Source organism: Arvicola amphibius, chromosome 2, assembly GCF_903992535.2.
Source record: "Arvicola amphibius chromosome 2, mArvAmp1.2, whole genome shotgun sequence".
In the NCBI taxonomy this organism is placed as follows: domain Eukaryota; kingdom Metazoa; phylum Chordata; class Mammalia; order Rodentia; family Cricetidae; genus Arvicola; species Arvicola amphibius.
Window position 1 is genome coordinate 166,894,749 of NC_052048.2, and position 20,739 is coordinate 166,915,487.

Genomic DNA, 20,739 nt, shown 5'->3' on the forward strand with positions numbered 1-20,739 from the left:
TACATATGTTCATTTTAATGATAACTTTGAGGATAAAAAACTTTAGTATTGCTAGAATGTGTACAGTTGCTATTGTAGTATAAGGCAGATTTTAATTAGGGGTTCATCTGTTACCTTTCTCCTATATTCTCCTGCTCTAATCTGGAGTTCATGATGGCACTGGGTACCAATAACGTTTGAATTCTAATGCCTTTAAAACATCTAAATATTTTCTCCCCAATGTACACCTCTTGAGAAACTAGCTGCAGGGTTGTCTACAGAGAAATGGGGGCACATGCCTCTGTCTCTTTGCTGTTCTGTGTCAGGTTTTCCACTGGATGCTGGCTCACTCCTCAGGTAGTAGGTTCTTTTCAGAAACCTGACTCAGGCTCAATAACTAAACAAATGATCATAAAATTTTATTCAACTAAACATTCTATCATTTTGATTATCCATTAGTCTTTACATTATCTGTTGTAAAAAGTGCTAATTACATAAAATTTGAAGTCCTTTAAGATCTAAATTATTGACATTAAGCATGCACTTTTTTTTACAGTTAGCACTATATTCATTTCCAGAACTCTGTATCATTCCAAATGGAAAAGCTGCATCCCTAAACGTAACCCTCCACTCAGACATAAATAAATAGTATTTTAACATTTTGTCTGTTGCTCACATATGATTGTGTATTTTTACCAAGTAACTTCAGGGATCACCAACTCATTTTGGCTATGAGGTTGCCATGTTATGACCATCTTCCTAACTCTTAGACATCTTGGATTTTGGTTCTTATAAAAATAACTTCAACCATCTCATTTCCAGCAGTTGAAGCACACAGCCTGGCCTCTGTTACTTTAGGGCACTGGATGCTTTCTTTTTCTAACAGAAAGCTGATTTCTGCAGTAACTTCACTATCAGTCTGGACCCGCAGAGAAGAGCCATCACTAACATTTCCTGTGGCCTTGGTAAACAGTATGTCCTATAGGCTTTCTCAAAGAAGATAATCCTCTTTGGGACTCTGTGGCTTCACATAACATAGCTGTTTTATCAGACCTAAATCTCTGAGGCTGTAAAATCCTTCCTCTACCATCTGCTACTGCAATTTGGACATTAAAGACGTACTCACCCCAGGCTGTGGCATTCTTGGGATTTTCTTGGGAACCCTCGTAGTAAATTTATTCTATCTCCTGAATGTTTGAAAGAATGTTAAATCTTTTATCTAGAGAGAGTGATTCCAAGACATTTCTTATCCAGGGTTACAGTATGCCTCCATTGAACATATTCACACATTCTTTCGTTCAGTGTGCCTTCTATGTACCAACTACGTCTCCTTTTGGAGTATATTCTATTTTCTTCCTCATTGCCCCCCCTTCTCTCCTACATGCTTTGCTTTGCCATAACATTAAATGTAGCTCTGACTGAAAACAGAAACATCCAAAGAAGTTTTAAAGAAACTGTTGCTTTATTGAGAAGAATGAGACAATTTCTGTTTGATCGTTCTTCATAGCAGGAATGCTAATGCTTAGAAGAGATTGGGAGCAGTTTGTGCATTAGGATCAGAAATCTGTAGAGAGGAAAAGTACTCAGGTTTACCCACTTAAACTACTTCTTTACTTTGCAACAACATCATAATATTTACCAAGCAAGTACTCAGCTTTGGCAGGAGAATTTTGCCTTGAAAAATTTAGTCATTTTAAAATTTAACAACAAACTTAGATACGATTCTTGAGTTTTCTTTAACTGGTTATATGCCAAGGGTAGTCTCCCCCCACTCTTTCTCTCTCTCTCACGCATGCATACATGCAGACACACATACACTTAAATCTAGGTTTTGAATATGAAAGAAAATGGGCTGTTCATTTTTGACTATGTCTTTCTTGTTTTATTTAAATTCATTACTTCGGTTTGTGTTTATTTTCCGGCAGTTGTCATTAATTTTTTCTTATGGCTGCATAAGATAAGCTTCGCCTAAGTAACACATTTTCTTTAAACATTCATCTAGTGATAGAGACCTACTCTGACTCCATTTTCTTGTTATTGTGAGTGGGACAGCATTAAACATGGACCCGCAAGTATTTCTATGGTTTTTCACTTAGAGTCTGTCAGATAGCTGGCCAACAGTAATACAGATAATATGGCAGGTCTATTTCTAGATTTCTGAAGAGCCTTCATATTGACTTCCACAGTGACTGAACAACTGATATCTCATTCATCTTGCTTATTCTGTTCATTTCTCCATTGTCTGTGGCATGATATAAACTATTTTTCTTGTTGAAGTGTGTGAGGAAGAGGCAGTTAGTTACACTAACATGCACCACTGAGAATTTGTGCCTCTGTTGGACTAGAAAGAGCTCCAAAACAAAATTTATCTTGAAGAAAGTCAAGTTGGGCACAGTGATTTTTATTTACCTTTAATTGGTCTTTGACTAGAACCCAATTGTGAGGACTTAGTTTAGATACAAAAGCTAAGACAGACTTTAAAGCAGCTAAGATTATGAGCTAATTGTCATGGAGAAGTGAGCATGTTCTTAGACAATGTTTAGGGAACATTACTATTTCTGGAATCTTCCATAAATTGTGCATTGGTTTGTGGATATTTTATTGATATTCATGTATTAGAAATTTGAAATATTGTTCTTCTTGGATGTTACTGTCAGTCTTTTAGGAAAAAATTAGGCACACACAGCATGTATATGATAGTGTTATACTGTGAGAGAAAGGCCTCAAGGGGAAATGTTGGTTTTTTTTTGCTCTAACTGTTATTCTTATTGACTCTAAGTGCCTGTGTTCTTACCCTATTACTTGTGCTACCATTCATTTGGTTCTTGATGTAATTCATAATGTAGAGTTCTTACAAGGACGGATGGATGATGTAAGGTACCTTACACAGGAGTTATCTGTTAGGTGTTTTGATTGCTTAAAAACACAATAGGTAATTACTTCAGTATATATTAATGCACAGATCCATTCTCTGTTCAGTGTAGAAGCAGACATCTTCTTTTTTTCTTTTTTTTTTTTTTTTTTTTTTTTTTTTTTTTTTTTTTTTTTGGTTTTTCGAGGCCCTGTAGTTTCTAGAGCCTGTCCTGGAACTAGCTCTTGACCAGGCTGGCCTGGAACTCAGAGGTCCACCTGCCTCTGCCTCCCGGTGCTGGGATTAAAGGCGTGCGCCACCACCGCCCGGCAGCAAACATCTTCTTATTCTACTTCTTTATCCAAGAAGATTAAAGGCAATGATCTTTCACACACTTAAGTCCTGGAAGAATTCCTGTTTAGTAATATCTGGATGTTTTAATCTCCTATTTCCACTCTCAGGGTCAGATCATACACCTAGGTCTGAGTCATCTATATTGAAGGTAGACCAGAATATTAACTGCAAAAAATGTATCTTTATGCTTATAAAGAAAAAATAAATTTCAAACACTATTTGTGTAATTCTTGATAAATTTAAGGGGCTATTGATTGTTTGCTGGGTGTGCAAAAATCTGTGTAGTTTGCTGCAATTCACATTGGCTTAATGTTGTTTTCATTTCATGTGACTTAGAAATTTGTGTCGAAAATATTTTACCAATTTCGTCATAAAATGTTTGGACTGAAAAAAACCTGATATTTTAGACACACACTACACATTTCAAATGGGAAGTCCTGGACTATTTGGTTGAGGAAATAACTGAAGAGAAATACTAACATTCCCTGTGCATGTATAAGTGCATTGTTCCTGTCTAGACCACTGTAATTCAGGTAATGTGGTAATTTAAGATTAGAGTAGTATTGTACTTTTCTATTCTTTATTAAAAAAAGATTTTTTTTTTACTAAATGAGTAATTAATGAACAACATTGCAGAAAAATATCTCTTTTAAGAAGTCTTCCAGTGGGGCCACAGCTCCAACCCTCACCGTGCTGCTGGGCCTGATAGGACTCAGCCAAAGGCAATCTGGGATTTTTAGCTTCTGCCAGCAAGAAGACCCTAACCATGAGCCTTCCAGGCATCAGAGGTGCTAGGCAGTTAGAAACTATTATGTCCTTTTTGTGATGAGGAAGCCTGGCCCTGCACAGTAAAATGATGGGATGAGTTGGCCCTGCTTCTTACCTGGGCAGCATAACAGAGCTGATCCTGTTGATAGTGTAGGTATCAATATATGGAATATGTGAACCAGCATAGACAACATGAGCTGGAGCGATCTGCCTCTCCTCCTCATCTGCCATATGGTAGAGTGGGCAGGTGAGAGATGCTCTCCTGCCCCACCTCACCTCCTGTGGCAGGTGGGAGAGCTTGTCTTGAGCTTGTCTTGAGGTCATAAGAGCAGAAGAGTGATCCCTGCCCCTCGCCAGTTGCAGCATTTGGGAGAGTGGACTCTGCACCTTGTCTGGTTAACACTGTAAAGCCTGTAGGCCCTCATCCTGGATGTGTGGAAGAGTTGACCCTGAGGACAGGAGTGAAAACATGAGAACTGGCCCCACCCCTTGCTCATCACTGCAGAGGGTGAACTAGCCAAGGCACTTCTGGAGATCTCACTCTGTTGGTGAGGACATGGTGGGCTGACCAACTCTGCAACTACCCAGTCTCAGAACCTCGGTTCTGTTATAACCCAAACATCCCTATCTCTGATCTGTGGAAACACATGACCAGTCCTACATACCCAAAGCTGCAGGATCTCCATGGCACAGGGAAACAACAGGATATCCAAAAGACATCCCTGTATGGGCTCAGCATTGATAGTATAGCAGAAACCAGAGACTTTGAACCAGACCAATGACTCTTTGCAAAGAACACTTGCAAGTAAAGACATATGACACACTACAGAATCCACAAGGAGGTCAAGGATTTTTTTCCTTTTTCTTTTCTCTTAAATTATTTTATTTTTTTCTGGGGGGGGGGGCAGAGGGCAGATATGACAGAATGAGGAAATGAATGGGATCCACATGCATGATGTGAAAGACAAAGAATAAATAAAAAGGTTTTACGTGTGTATGTGTGTGTTCCAGAAGCACAGGATTTAATCATACCATGTTCATCTCCTTGCATATTTATTATAATTGTTAATTTCTTCATTTCTCCAAAAACTTCTGCTATTCAGTGCTATTTTATACGACCTGAAGGTGTCCTATACATTTGAATATTAAGATACTTAATAATAACATAGTATAAGATAATAAATTTACTAATTTAAATTGACTTAACCTAACTGTTGAATTTAGAACTGATCCAAAATTTTGCTCTGAGATTATATAAATAAGATAATTAACTAACCATATTGGTTTTGTGAAATGCATTATAACATTGTGAATTTAAGACTGTTGAAGCATGGCTAATAAAAGGTCAGGGTCAGAAATTGAGGTTAAATGTTAAGATACAAAAAGCAAAACAGCCAGTCACTAGCTCTCACCTCAACCTCAGTCTGAAAATGGCGATCCTGCCTCCAGAAATCCCAGAAGGAGACTGCATCTGAGAGCTGTCTTGTCCCATTTTGTATTCCTCTCTAGGGCTGGGATCAAAGGCGTGTACCACTGGGATTAAAAGCATGTAACACCCAATTTCTATGGCAACTAGGGTAGCTACTGGGATTAAAGGTGTGTGTTACCATAATCTGGTCTGTATGACTGACCAGAGGGACTGTTTTACTTTTAGATCTTTAGTCTTATTAAAATACATTTGAAGTGTTACTACAAACTGTTAAGACTGACCTAGCTCAAACAGACAGGCAAATTGATCACAGAATTAATGTCAGGAAAACGGCTATCTAAACCAGCTGCTGAACAAAGAAGATGAATACTATTCAATTAATTTCTTTTCTACTGACTCCTTGATGGATCTGAATGCACAATTGTAAGACTTGAGCTGAATTTCAAAGTAGTGCTTTCCGGGTCATTTGTGGTTCTAGAAAGAAGAAAGTGAGGGTGGAGAGTAGATAGAAGTCATCAAAGTTAGGAAAAGTCAGAATTCCAAGTGAAAGAGCAAGGCAATGAGAAGGGCAAGTTTCTGTAATGGGGAAGAATTAAGTTTAGCATTAAAGACTTTTTTTTTCTACAATTTCTATTCCTTTGTTGTGAAATCTGTTCTGGGTTTCACATATCTTCAGAAGAATTTCACACATGCATGCACATATGCACAATACACACCTTATTTAATAGCCAGAGATTTTTTGTGGTTACTAAATTTGCTTATATATATTAAGGAAATGTAGAAAGAGAATAAATGCGACTTAATTCCATGACTGAACAAACAGAAATCAGAGAACGTCATCAGATAGAAGTACTCCCAGAATGAATCCATCAAGGATTTGAAATAAATCTTAGTCAGTTCCATATATACCCTCTCTGTCATCCCATTCTTTAGCAATTAACAGAAATCCTGACAAGTCCTTAAAATTGTTACTCTACAGTGGAATTATAATGCAGGACTTTTGAGCAGATGGGCCATTCAAAAAGTGAGTCTCATGGGGATTCTGGAGTCAAGCATAGCGATGTCCCCCGTCCTCAAAAACACTGAAATCATAAGATCAAACTCTAGAAAGATTTCCACAGGTGTTCAAGTTATTCTTGGTGCAATTAGCTTTCAAATACTTTCCTGAAGACCTTCTTCAAATTCTGGGCATCTTGCCTTCCAATAATTTGCCTAGAAAGAATGATGGCACTTGCCTCTCTCCGAATTCCAATATTTTCAGAAAAATCTGGTTCCATATCACTTTAAGTGCTCTTTTCATAGCCAGATGTGTCTCTGTATGCTCAACATGGCATATTAGCACAGACTTATTTTCAGAACATGACATTTTATACATTATTTTTCTTATTCTACTCATCTATTTGTTCTTATGATATATGGTTTAGGAGCAATGTCTGCCCCCAAAGTTACAGGTATTTTAATACACTAGCTACAGAATATTAGAAACTACCTTTCCTATTGATAAATCATATCAAATTTAAAAAGCAACATTTACTAGGAGAATTTATGGACATGGCAGAAAATAATAGAACAATTGGGACAAGGGGAAGGATGCACTTATTATAGTCAGGGATAGTTGATAAATGACAGATATTTTCTATGAAGAATTTATGCTGTATTCCCAAAAGGCCATCTGGAAAACATCCTCTCAATGTTCGCTTCTATATTTTCAGTCTAAGAACAATTCTAGACATCTTTTAATTAATCACATCTGTCAAATGATGTTGAAGATCGTCTAACAAGATCTCTTCAAGGACAGTTTCATTTTAGTGACTGATGACAGATTTCACTCTCTCATAGGAAAGAAAAATGCGGAATGTGGTGATATTTTTTTCCTCTCTCCTCATGTCCTATTTATGGTTTCTACATCTGTGACAAACTACTCTGACAAAAAAGCCCCCCACCTCCCCCAAAAAACAAAACTTGGGTGGAGAGTTTATTTCATCTTATAACTCTAAGGTTACACTCCTTCACTGAGAAAAGTAAGGGCAGGAACCTAACACAGAAACTGATATAGAGATGAATACTTTACACTGGGATGGATCTTGGTCTATTGATACAAATTCAAGGTCAGTTTTATTATACTGTATATATGTATTTCTGCTCTCATTTACGGTGCTGTGTTTACGCAGCTCATTCAAAATGTAATGTATAGTTAAGAAATTCATACAAGTTAATAGGTAGTCATCTGTAATAATCAAACTTGTAGTCATGATAGTTAGATTTTTCTAGATATACAGAGATATATTTCAGTTAGATAACCTTCAACACATCAAAGACCTACAGAATATGGCATTTAAAAGGTTTTAAGAATTTAGACTTTTCTTGACAGTGAGACATGTCTGCTTCTGGCAGCATCAATTACTTCAGGGAGGATGATGGGCATTGAAGAAACTCATTATGTTTGTCTTTAATGTGACAAGGCTAGTCATTTGGGCAAGAAAATTCTCTTGTCTAGACTTCTAGATGGTATGTTGTATAAACTAGACATGCAGGACCCACAGAAAAATGACTGATGAACTTGTCTAAAGAAGGTGAGACAGTCCTTCAGGGTTCCTGCTTCGTGAAAGAGTCTTCCAGACATTTTGCAGAACACAAAAGAAAGTGACTGACAAACTGTCAATACAGGTGAAACAGTTTTTCAGATTTCTTACTTCATGGAAAAGTCTGCTGGATACTATGGACCTGTAGGCTGAAGATGGATGCCCCAATGCTATAGGTTTTTTGATGTAAGCCTTTTCCTGAACTGGAAGCTTCATTTGGTGATATGACTTAATGACCAGTTGAGCCTGTGTTTCCATTACCTAGCAATTTCATATGTGTATGTGTGTGTGTGTGTACATAAAACATTTACCATATTAGATTTTTCCTCACTGCATTCTCTTCCTAGTCTCCTCTTCTCTCTCCCTCCATGTTTGATCTTCTAATCCCCCTCTATATCTATTCAGAACTATATATTCCATTTCCATGACCTAGATATATCAATCCCTCCCTCAGTCCTTTTCTTTCTGTTTAATTTTGGCAGTTTTATAGATTTTAGCTTGCTTATCAATAACAGAATACCTAATATGCATATATAATTAAATACACATTATATTTACTTTGCTGGGTCTTATTGACATCACTCAGGAAGATTTTTTTCTAGTTTCTTCCATTTAGCTAAAATTTTTATTTTGTTTATAGCTGAGTATTATTTCATTGTATAAATGTACCATACTTTCTTTATTCATTGATATGTAGAGGAACATCTAAATTTTTTCTAGTTATGAATGGAGCAACATTGAACATGGTTGAGCAAGAATCTCTGTAGTAATACAAAACATCCTTTGGGTATATGGCCAAGATGAATATAGCCTATTTTGAGTAGATCTAGTTCCAGCTTCCCAAAAAATGCTACACTGATTTCCATAGTGGTTGTATAAGTTTACACTCCCACCAGCAACAAATGAGTGTTCTCTTACTCCACATGCTCACCAGCATAAACTGACAAACTGACTTTGTTTTATTAATCCTGGCCAATCTGATTGGTGTAAGATGAAATCTCAAAGTAGTTTTGATTTGCATTTCCCTTGGGACTAAGAATGTTGAACTCTTAAAAAAATGTTTTTCATTCATTCCCCAGAAATTTGGATTAGTACCCCAGTTTGTTTTTGTTTTCTTTGCTTTTATTATTTGTTTTCTTGTTGTCCAGGTGTTTTTTTGTTTGTGTTTGTTTTAATTAAGCAAATGTCCCACAGGCTTGATTACACCTCACTCATTGATTGCATGTTTTCAATTATATTTTTTTCTTCTCAGATAACGTTAGCCTTCCTAGTTTATAAGAAACCAATCAGGAAAACTTGCGTAAATACCATAGGCTATGAACTTAGAATATTTTAAATATTTGTATATATGTATAGAAAAGATTTTTAGTTAGATGCCCTGTATCATGAATATTATCTTTTGTTTACAAAGAAAAGTGTTTATGATTCAGGAAAATTTATTTATGTTAATGATGTTTAACTTTATTTTTTAGATGTGTTAGGCTGAGTAATATTTTCATTTTTCTTTTTCTTATAGCACTTTCCTTAATTTTATTTTGTTGTAATTTCTCAAGTAATGAATTAATCTAATTTTCTTAATGGCTTAATTTTACAGTTTTCTTTATTTTTCCTTATTTTTCCAGCCAGTAAGGATTAGTGGTTAACAATGATTGGGTGCTTGAATCTATATATTTCCAGAGCTGGGACTTACAGAGGTCTACTAGCTTATATTTGACTCATCATAACATGCCATATGTTCCCAATGTCCAATAAGCAATGTTTTGTATTAATAATTAAAAGGTTTGCATTTGAAAACACTTTAAGTTTGGTTGGCCAGAGCTACTCACATGACCTTATCCAACTGGAAAAAACACAAAACTTTAAGAGAGCATATAAATTAAGAGTGAGCTGCCTTTGACCTATTCTAAGACTATTTGTTGTGAAAAAGAAATTGGACTAATTGAATAATCACATCACTGGAACAAATTTTCCCTGTGGGTCTGTTTCCTCTGGTGTGGTCAGCTTCTATAGATCAAATTAAAAACTAATTCTTGGTGGTTTTATTTTAGAGAATGTTTATTTCAACTCTCCTGGTGGGCAGATGTGCATGTTTTCAGGTTGGACTGTTTGGTATTCAATAAGTAATTGGATTTCTCGTAGGGATGACTATTTTCTCCTACTCTCAGCATTTCTTAGTCCCTGGAATTCTTTGTCTGAGGTTATGTATCCCATGAGAATTCCCCTTCTGTTTTAGCATAGTTGTTGTTAGCATAATTGTTCAAGTCTTATATAGTTTGCGAAGATTATATTTATATATTTAAGAATATATAATATATTCCAACAACAATTAAAGTAAAAGAGGTCAGAGTACATGAGTTTGAGAAGGAACAAAGAGAATAGAGGTTCTATAGGGGGTGTTAGAATGATAGAAAAGAGGAAAATGATATAATTACATTTTAACTTTAAGAAATTGAAAGTTAAAACAACCATGAGTTGCTGTAAGTTTTGCTGCTAATCTTGCAGCACAGAGGCCCACTATTCATTCACTTCAGCTCATAGACTGTATACAATATATTCCTGTTTTCCCCTGGTTTTCTGCATGCTAAGACTATACCCAGTTATCTCAAGTCTCATTTAGTGACCACTTTTGGGGTACATACTACAAATGTAAAATGTTTTCTGAGATGCATGTAAAACAAAAGTGTCAAGAAAGAGTTTATCATGATAAGTTGGAAAACTGTTTGGCAAATGTCTTAGTTAGAGTTTCTATTGCTTTAAAGAAATGCCATAACCAAGGCAACTCATACAAGAAAACATTTAATGGAGGTTTATCATCATGGCAGTATACAGGCAGGCATGGTGTTGGGGAAAGAGCTGAAAACTCTACATCTTGATGTGCAGGCATGGCTTCAGTATATATGAGACCTCAAAACCTGTTTACACAGTGAAATACTTCTTCCAAAAAGGCTACACTTACTCCAACAAAACCATACTTCCTAATAGTGCCCCTCGCTATGGGTCAAGCATTCAAACACAAGAGCCAAAGAGGGAGTCATTCCTATTCAAACTACCACATTCCACTTCCTAACCATTAGCTATACCATAATGCAGAAAAGTATTCAGCATTACTTCAAAAAATCACAGTCTATAACAATTTCAAACTTTCTCTAAAGTCCAAAGTTCAAATTCTCATGCAACCTCTTAACTGTAATCTCCTATAAAATCAAAATGAAAAGGTAGATTAATAATTCCAACATACAATGGCATGTAATATGTATTACCAATGCAAAAGCAAACAGTAAAGAAATACTGGACCAAAGCAAGACCAAAAATCAGCTAGATAAACTTCAAATTCTGTATCTCCATGTCTGAATTAAAACTTTCTTCAGATCTCCAACTTCTTTCTGCTTTGTTGACTACAACACACTTCTTTCTCTTGGGATGGCTCCCCTCCCTGTTAGCATCTCTCTTCTGCAGGCATCCCACAACTCTGGCAACTCCATTATCCTGGGGTTTCCAAGGCAACCCAGGCTTCACCTTCACAGCTTCACACAATGGCCTCACTCCATTCGGGGACATGCCTGACACATGCCTGGCCTCAGTGGCTTTTCTTAGTTACAAAGGGATATTCCATCATCTTCCTTCTATCCTTGACTCTAAAGCCAGAAACATGACCAATGCTGCAAAGCTCTGCCGCTTGCTAGGGCTAGAATATGCCCCCCCCCCTTTTTAATCATTTAATTTCATCTTCACCAGCTTTCTGATTTTGATGGTTACCTTCACTGCCTAAGCTTGTCTGTCCTGAAATTCTCTCTGTAGATCTTAGAGCTCCATCAGACTTTGCCTTTTGAGTACTAGGATTAAAGGCATGTACCTGGACCTAAACTGTTCTTTAATTTCTTTTCATATATTGAAAGCTTAGCTTGGTAAAGTCTTACCCTGAGGTCACCACTCCCTTTATTCCATTTCTTAATCTGTTTATCTGCTTGAACACAGTTTAGGTCAGTTCCATTTCCTGACACTTCTTTTCTTCTCATTCTACATATTTTGCATTTTTACTAAATATTATTGCCCCCCTTTTATTATAAATATTCATAAGAGTAAACACCAATAACTCGTGGTAGAGTTATCACTAGGCTGATTTGGAACTTCCTCTGCTAATGGAATTAATACAAATCTCTTCACTTTAGCCTCAGGCTGACTCTTTAAAAAAAGGGTAACAAGCAGCCAGCCACATTCGTCAACAAAATGCCACAAGAATGATCTCTAGGCAACATTCTAAAATATTTTCTCTTCTGAAAACTCTTGAGCCTGGTCCGTACAGTTCACATCATGCTTAGCATCACTGTCTTCCATACTTTTATAGTATGGCCCTCTAAGGCCCACTTAAAGCATCCAGATGCTTTTCTAACCCAAAGTCCCAAAGTCCATATTCCTCCAAACAATAACCAGGGCAGACCTATCAAACAATACTCCAGTCCCTGGTACCAAATTCTATCTTAGTTAGGGTTTCTATGGTGTGAAGAGATGCCATAACCATGATAACTCATATAAAGGAAAACATTTAATTGGTGGTGGCAAACAGTTTTAGAAGTTTAGTCCATTATCATCATTGTAAAAAGAATATCATTGTGCAGTCAGACATGGTTCTGGAGGGGGAGCTGAGAGTTCTACATCTTGATTTCTAGGCAGCAGAAGGAGACTACCACACTGGGAATGAGTGAGCCTATATGAGACCTGCCTTCAGAATAACACATTTCCTCCATCAAGACCATACTTCCTAGTAATGCCACTCACTATGGATCAAGCATCCAAAAACTTGAGTCTATGGGAGCCATTCTCATTAAAACCACCACAGCTAAGTTTGCATCCTAAAACTGATTTGAAAATGATGCTTTCTATTCTCTATGACATAGAGCAGAAAAAGTTTCCTATTAACTGAATAACATTTCGAGTTTTAGCAAGTTTAATTATAACATCTCAAAAACCAAATTCTTTACCCAAAGGCATCTAAGAGACAAATTTTTCAACTGATTTGAAAATTTTTAATGAAGTAAGTTAAAATTTAGGTTTGGAGTGAGAAACTCATTATTCATCTAGTTTTACTTCAAAATATGCTGTAACATTTGTTCTCTTAACTATTTCCCTTCTAACTTCATACTGGGGCCATGGTCCTTAAGTTAGCTCTTAAGTTGGATAAGTATAGTGCAGAAGCAAGCAAGAAACTGCTAAAGAAATCTTTGTAGAGAAACATTAGATAAAAATGTACACAAGACACATAGACAGTTGTTCCTATAATGATTTCCTAGTAAGATTTATTACACAAGGAAGCAAAACCTTAGATTTCTGCACATCCTTAGACATTCTTTGCCTCTTATCTCTATTTTACTTCTTGTTAGAGGATTGTGAGCTAATGGATTCTTATGTCCAGCGACTTTTGGAACATGCCTTTTGTCCTTTTAAACTTTGTCCGCAAAGAATGATTTGTGTTGAGAAAGACGAACACCAAAGGAGATTTTGGTGAATTGCTATAATGGGCAGACATAACAAATAGCATTATCATCTAAGAAACAGCAGGTTATTCTTTAGAAAAGTAAATAATGCAACATTGTACTATATTATTTTCATTTAATAACAATTTAGGAAGTAATCAAAAAGAAATGTTTTGGTCTTAACATATACACAATGTCTAGCTGTTTAATAAAATATAAGGTGTTTCTGCATTAGACTCAGCAACACAAATTACATTCAGAGAGAGTTCTATTCTCTGGTGGGAAGTCTTACAGCATCTCATTTATGATGGTTTAAAGTTAGTTTTGCTTCATTGAAATACAAATGTTTATTTACATGATGATATAGGAAAAGAGTATGCGATAGCATATCTCTTGGTACTTATTTTCCACAAGATTTTTAAGCATCTAAATCACTATTGTGGGATCTTAGAAGAGAACCATCTGTCACAAACAAGAGTCAACATTTATTTAGCTTATTAAGAGGAGAAACATAGCTTGCAAAAACCACATAATGTGTAAAATTGGACATTGGTGAAATTTTCTCCCACAGAGGCCATTAAAAAGAGATAAGAGTTTCATCTGCAAAAATAGTTCTGACTTTTGAAAATAGGTAATTATCTCATATTGAAAAACATTAAAAGATGGAAAATTCATAGTGGGGGAGGCAGTGGAATGGAGAGGTGTGGGGAGAGCGGGGTATGTGTGCCTATTTGCCAGGAGATAGGCCCAGAATACGGAAGATACAATCTTTTTGGATAGCATCAAAATTCCAAAATGAAATCAGTGGTCAAAGAACTTTGTAGTCTATGACCTAATTGCTCTGTGCACTCATTCAATATTTAGTTAGATCACCAAACAGTTTCATTTTTCCCTTTTTTTATTAAGATTTTGTTTTAGTACAATCTTCTCTCATTTTACATAGCTATCCCTGTTCCCACTTCCTCCCCTCGTCCTGCCCCATCCTTCTCCCCATTCCTCCATCCACTCCTCAGAAAGGATAAGGCTTCCTATGAAGAGTCAACAAAGCCTGACACTTCACTTCAAGGCAAGATCAACACCCTCCCCCCTATTTCTAGGATGAGCAAGACATCCTTCCAAGGAGAATATGTTCCAAGTCATAAATCCTGGTCCCATTGCTAGTGGCTCCACAGACTGCCCAAGCCTCACATTATAGTCAGTTTTTTTGAAACCACAACAAAAGTTTATGATTTTTAATCAAGGAGTTGAACCACTGTGTCATTTTAAATACAAAACAGACAAATAAACCTCATCTGTAGATTTGTAGAAATTGTGGGAACAAGATTTACTGGGTGATAAGCAAATAATAAGAAATGATATTTCTTTACACTGTTGGCAAACCCCAAATAAAGTATGAGTTGTACATGAGGACATGTCACACTGTGTCACATTTTATTGCTGGAGATAAAACCAGGGTCAACCATATAATTATTAATGCATTTAATACATTTTTCTACAATCCTTATAACTTTCAAAATTAGACAAATCCATTTGAATTGTATGCATAAAAACAGAATTTGGGCCAGCTATTGAGGTGTTTCAAAGCTCATGAGTCAGATAGCCTACACTTCTTTTTTAAATTCTTCTGTCCTCACCATTCTCAATGGGTAAGTAGTCCTTTTCAAACAATTTCTATTCTTTTAAAATTTTTTCCTTTGATTCTCTTTAGGCATAAGTTAATAATATTGAAAAATCCTTACCTAGTTCTATTTTAGAACTAGGGATGTATTGTTGATTTTTCTGTTTCATATAAATATGTATGCGTAAAATTTTCTGGATATTGCACCATTTAAACACCAATTGAAAGTTAATGCCAATTCAAATAAAATCCAATGACCATTTGAAGGAGGGAAAGATAAAGATAGATAGATAGACAGACAGACAGATATGCACAGAGATAAATAAATGATAGATACATAGATAAATAAATATGTATAGAGATAAATTGAGGATACATACATACATACATAGATACATAGATATATAATAAATATGTATAGAGATAGAGGATAGATAGATACATACATACATATATAGATACATAGATAGTTACATATCTAGCTAGCTAGCTAGATATAGATAGTAGATAGATTTTAGAATCAAGAAACAGTAATTCTTTTGTTCATTTAAAGAAGTTTGGTGTGATATCTGGTGTATATTTTGATCATTTATATAGTAAGTGTTTAATTCTGTCTTATTCTTTTAATTTTCCACAGTATATGAAATATATTGGGCACAATTACAAGTCTAATTATTAACTCTTGTTCCATGGTAGTCAGTCAGTGACAGTTAAGCATTGTCTACTTTTAATATGTACTAGTATTTACATTTCTTTCAGACATTTCCATCCTAAGTACTTTTAAGAGGGAGGAAGCAATATTTGTTTCTACTTTCAACAATAAAGTATTTTTGAAATACTTCCTGTAGTGTGTGCTATCTGAACATTAGAGTTTACAGTTATACACATGTGAACTACTGAGGAAGGATATGTTAAGAATAAGCTGTTTTATCCCTGGTCATCTATATTAAAGCTGTAATACCCATCAGTATCTGGGGGTTTTGTGTTGATGCATATATTAGGTATAATGCAAATAAATGCTATTTATTTTTTCCTTCAAATTGATGCAGCTCAGAATATTCACCACATTAATTGGTTTGCATTGTTTAGCAAAGGTGATGGGAACATCTTTTCTCTTGTGAAGTTTCACTCTAAAACAGAAAACAGTCACAAGAAAGAGAGTCTGTCTGATGCTTTGAGGAGGTAGGATATAGCAGTGGAGGGCAGTAGTGTAGCTGGAGACTGCTTGTTCATTTCCAAGCCTCCCAGACCCATAACACAGAAACTATATCAATTACAACACTGTTTGACCAATAGCTTAGGCATATTCTACCTAACTCTTACATCTTAAATTAGCATATTTCTATTCCTCTGTGTATCACCATGAAGCTGTGGCCTACCAGTATGATTCTGGCTGGCAGCTGGTGTCTTTTTCCTTTGGCAGCTACATGGCGTCTCTCCTGACTTTGCCTACTTTCTTTCTGTATCTCTGTTTGGATTTCCTGACTGGGTTTACTCTATTAAGACTTTGGCTGAAACAGCTTCTTTAATAACCAATGGTGATAAAACATATTTATAGCATGCAAAGGGGAATTCCATATCATGGTGGTGGTGGTTCATGAAGCAGAAAGAACAGTGATGACTGAGTTTTCTTTCCTGCCCAGTTCCCACAATCGTTAAGTCCCAAAGAAATCACACAGAGGTCTACATTAATTATAAACTGATTGGCCCATTAGCTCAGGCTTCTTATTAACTCTTATAACTTATATTAGCCCACTATACTTGTCTATGTTAGCCACATAGCTCAGTACCTTTTTCAGTGAGAAAGTCACATCTTGCTTCTTCTGTGCATGGGCCAGGACTGCAGAAGAATGGAGTTCCTTCTTCTCAGAATTCTCCTGTTCTCATTGGCTCACCTCTACTTCCTATCTGGTTGTCCTGCCTATACTTCCTGCATGGATACTGGCCAATCAGCATTTATTTAAAATATAATTGAAAGACTATAGATATTTGTCCCATGCCAGAACAGAAAAACCCCTAGGAAAGCAGAAGGGATTTGATTGACAGATGAGTAAATGAGGTCCTTAGTTCTACATTGCAAGAATTGGATTTGGCAAACAACAAGTGATTTTAGTGCATGATTCCAAACTCACATGAGATTATACTCCTAATCTGCTCCAGTAGTGATTTTAAATTGATAAAATCCAGAGCAGAACATTGCATGGAAATGTACCAGACTCATCACTTAGAAAAACATGGGATTAGGTTGAAATGATATCTTTTTGGTCTGTTATCTGACTAACTCGGGACATTGGTAATAGAAAATTAAAGAAGCAACAACATAACTCAGTCCTGTAAATATTTTATAGTGTTAAATAAAATGATCAGAAACTGCAAATGAACCAAATGTACATAAGTGAATTAATAAAAATATAGTGTGCCAGATGGTGGTGACACAGGCCTTTAATCTTAGCACAGATTTCTGTGAGTTCAAGTCCAGCTTTGTCTACAGAGCAAGTTACAGGACACCTAGGACTGTTACATAGAGAAACCCTGTCTCAAAAACAAAAAAATAAAGAACAAAAGGGTATATGTATATGATATAATATTACTAAGTGGTTTAAAGGGATGCCCTACCCTTATATCTAACAATATAAAATCTTGAAAGGAAAATGTTTGAAGGGTTATATCTCTAGGAGGTTTGTGCTCAGCATAGGAAATATACAGATAAGTGACAAAATCAATTTCTCTCAATTGGACAGATGTAGCTATATGATCCCTATGATCTCTTACCCCAGTGTGCATGTGCATGTGTGTGCACGTATGCTCAAACAGGTACCCATACACACATGTGTGTGCACACACATTCACGCCTGTCTGCACACAAGCCTATATGTATGGTGTATGCATGTGTGAATGTGTGCTCAGATGCATTCATCTATACATTGTGTACATGTGCAAGTCAGAAGTTGACTTTGAGTCAACAAAAGTCTTCTTTTGTCTCTTTACACCTTGTATTTGTTTTTAAGTAGGGGATCTGTAATCAGAGGCTGTTCATTCATTTCCCAGCTGCCCAGACCCAAATAATCACACAGAAATTATATTAATTACAACACTGTTTGACCTATTAGTGCAGGCTTCTTATTAACTAACTCTTACATCTTAAATTAACCCATTTCTATTATTTTATTTTTTACAATGAGGCTCATGGTTTGTTACCTCTTGTTTCTTGGGGAGCTGCATGGTGTATGCCTCCTTCAGCAGTGACATGGTGTCTTTTTGACTTTGCCTACTCTTTTGGTATATCTTTATTTGGATTTTCCACCTGGCTTTACTCTGCTAAGCCACTTGCCGAGAAAGACTTTTTTTTATTAGCCAATAAAAGCAACACATATACAGAGAGACACCCCACATCATTTTCCTTCTTTAACATAGCAAAATTGCATATAACAAAACAGTTATCAAATAAGAATTATAGTTACAATATTTAATCTATTTACATTTGTAATATTAAAGAAAATACTGTACCAACTATCCTATCTTTGTGAGTTTATAATTTTATATATTATTTATCTTTCATCATAAGTAAGGAAAACTGTAACTATAACTGTCTTCAACTCTTTAAAGATCCCAGAAGGATATATTACCTAAGTAAACAAGAACTGCATTGTAAACAACTTATAAAACTCTAGAATTGACAGAGACATCTTGCTACCTGGACAGTCACCCAAGGTTCCTCAGTAATGTTGGGGCATCTATCTTCAGCCTACAGGCCCACAGTATCCAGCAGACTTTTCCATGAAGCAGAAAATTTGAAGATTTGTGCTGCCTTGTACTGGCAAAGCTCATCAATTGCTTTCTTCTACATCTTGCAGAATGTCTGGCAATTTCTTTTGTGAGGCAGGAACCATGAAGGACAATTCCATCTTTTCGAAAGTTCTGTAGTCACTTTTCTGTGGGTCTTGCATATCTAGTTCATACAGCATACCATCAAACAGCCCAGCCAGGAACAGCTTGTTTTTCCCCAAATGGCTAGCCTTGCCACATTGAAGGCAAGTTCCATAATGAGTTTCTCCAATGCCCTTCAACCTTTCTGAAGGAATTGATGCTGGAAGGAGCAGACATGTCTCATTGTCAAGAAAAGTCTAAGTTCTTAAGACATGTTAAATGCCATGCTCTATAGGTCTTCTTTGAAAGGTCTGAAGAAAACTTATGCTTCTGAAATATTTCTCTGTAAATTTAGAAAACCTAATTAACATGACTATAGTTTGACTATTATAGATGACTTTCTATTAATCTGTATTTCTTAATTATATATTATATTTTTAAATGGGCTGCACAAACACAATATATTAAACAAGAGAAGAAATACATATACACAGTGTAACAAAATTGACCTTAAATCTGTATTAATAGTCCAATATCCATACCAAAGCAAAGTATTCATCTCTATATCATATTCCCCCTATTTAGAAATTGACTCTGATCATTAATCACTTATAATAAACCCTTTTAAAATGAAAATAAATATTTATAAACAATTACTTTGGGAATTTGAGCATAGTTTTCTCCAAACTGCTTCTTGTTTGTTAGATGACATATTTTCAGGTTTTATGGAGATCTTATGGGGGTAGTGTCTTATTACATCAAACCACATTAGCCTGGAAGGAATTCACAGGTTCTCATCTGTGGAAACATAAAGTAGAGCCTCTTTTATAAAGTAACATACCCTTAGACTCAAATTTTGAAGTCAAGATAACTTTTAAATACATATGTTTGTTTAGCTTAGCAGCCTGTACAATGAAATTCTCCCTGTTGCTAGTTCATTCACGGTCAAAAATATTCAAAGAAAACACAATAATATGCATAATCTAGACTATCTGTATATATTCCATCTTTATGTGGCTTATTTATTCTTATTAGTCTATTGCTTTTTAATATTTATTTTATTATCATTACTGTCTATACTCTTTTTTTCTCTCTCTCCCAAGTATATGTACATTTTTAAAATACACTGTGACTTGTTTAGAGGTTTATTTTTGTCTGAATCTGTCTTTATTGTGTATCTGTAATCATTTCTGACCAAAAGGGCCTTTTTAAAAAAATGTTAAGCAGGCATGGTAAGACAAACTCTGCTGCCCTGCCTGTTAGCTAAAATCAAAAACACCAATGATAGCCTTTGCTGGAGAGGTTGTGGGGTAAGGGGAACACTCATCCATTGCTGGTGGGAATGCAAACTTGTGCAACCACTTTGGACTTCAGTGTGGTGGTTTCTCAGGAAATTCGGGATCAACCTACCCCAGGATCCAATAATACCACTCTTGGGAATATACCCAAGAGATGCCCTATCATACTACAAAAGCATTTGTTCAGCTATGTTCATAGCAGCATTATTTGTAATAGCCAGAACCTGGAAACAACCTAGATGCCCTTAATGGAAGAATGGATAAAGAAAGTGTGGAATATATACACATTAGAGTACTACTCAGCGGTAAAAAACAATGACATCTTGAACTTTGCATGCAAATGGATGAAAATAGAAAACACTATTCTGAGTGAGGTAACCCAGACCCAAAAAGATGAATTTGGTATGCACTCACTCATAAGTGGATTCTAGGCATAAATAAAGGTCAGTGAGCCTATAATTCGTGATCTAAATAAGAAGGTGAACCTAAAGAAAAACATATAGTTATCCTCCTGGATATTGG